The 1257-nt window shown below is 48.0% G+C and overlaps 1 non-coding gene across 1 annotated transcript; it reads right to left on the bottom strand.

Annotated features, from left to right (window-relative positions):
* Positions 1-444: 444 nt before the first annotated feature.
* On the bottom strand, positions 445-644 carry LOC144674902 (U2 spliceosomal RNA). The gene has a single exon (XR_013574684.1). It is a non-coding gene; the product is annotated as a U2 spliceosomal RNA (small nuclear RNA).
* Between the last annotated feature and the right edge of the window lie 613 nt (positions 645-1257).

The raw sequence follows: 1257 nt of genomic DNA, 5'->3' as shown, positions 1-1257 counted from the left end.
GTCTCTCTTCTCCTCGAACACCCTCAGGAGCCGGACGCAGTCTGCCACTTGCTTGAACGTGACGTCGAAATAACCACCTTTGCGGGAGTCGTGCAGGGTGAAGATCTCCGTAGCTTGGAAGCCGCACGCCTTCAACAGGATCCTCCTGGTGAAGAAGCCCCGATCCATAGGTGATCCTCCTTCGTCGCTGTGGTTCACCGTGACTCGGACGGTGATAGGTAACCCACGGTATGAATTCGGATTGCGATTGGTTATCGCCCTTCCATCCCGACCTTGCCACGGCAGGACCATGGTGTCGCTCCTGCAACACTTGATCTTAGCCAAAAGGCCGAGAAGCGATGAGAAAGAAAGAAAGTTGTGTTTTGAAAGATGTGCATGTTGAAAAGTAAAGAAAGCAGATGTTTGTAAGAAATCTATTTTTAGCATTGAAAATCCCCTGGAAAGGGGTGGTGCACCACTCCCAGAAATACTGCAATACCGGGTCGATGCGTGGAGTGGACGGAGCAAGCCCCTATTCCATCTCCCTGCTCCAAAAATCAATTTAATATATGGTCCCCAGATAAGGGACGTATCAGATATTAAACTGATAAGAACAGATTTTTTTTTTTTTTTTTTTTTTTTTTTTTTTTTTTTTGTAAAAATATACTTTATTCATAAAAATCTTCAATCACATTCCAAACCATTTCAAAAACAACATTACAAGGGTACAATCCAGGTTAAACTTTTACAAAATGTATCACCAGGTGCATCAGTACAAACAATATTACAGTCATTTACAGCCTTTCATTTTGATCTGTACAGCCCGAGGGGCTCTAAACAGTTCCCAGTCTCTCGGTGCGCTGTGGTAGAAAGGTCTTAGACAGCGACCCTTCCCCATTGCGCCTTTGCGGCAGCTGCCCCAAGCTTTAGTGCGTCCCTCAGCACGTAGTCCTGGACTTTGGATTGTGCCAGTCCGCAACAATCGGTCGGGGACAACTCTTTGTGCTGGAAGACCAACAAGTTTCGGGCAGACCAAAGCGCGTCTTTCACCGAGTTGATGATCCTCCAGCTGCAGTTGATGTTTGTCTCGGTGTGTGTCCCTGGGAACAGCCCGTAGAGCACAGAGTCCTGTGTCACAGAACTGCTCGGGATGAACCTCGACAGCAACCACTGCATCTCTCTCCAGACTTTCTTTGCAAAGGCACAATCCACAAGGAGGTGAACAACGGTCTCTTCCCCACCACAGCCACCTCGAGGGCAACGTGCAGAGGGGGTGAG

Source organism: Cetorhinus maximus, unplaced genomic scaffold, assembly GCF_964194155.1.
Source record: "Cetorhinus maximus unplaced genomic scaffold, sCetMax3.hap1.1 HAP1_SCAFFOLD_853, whole genome shotgun sequence".
In the NCBI taxonomy this organism is placed as follows: domain Eukaryota; kingdom Metazoa; phylum Chordata; class Chondrichthyes; order Lamniformes; family Cetorhinidae; genus Cetorhinus; species Cetorhinus maximus.
The sequence above is the reverse complement of the archived record's forward strand: the minus strand, read 5'-3'. Positions and strand labels throughout refer to the sequence as shown.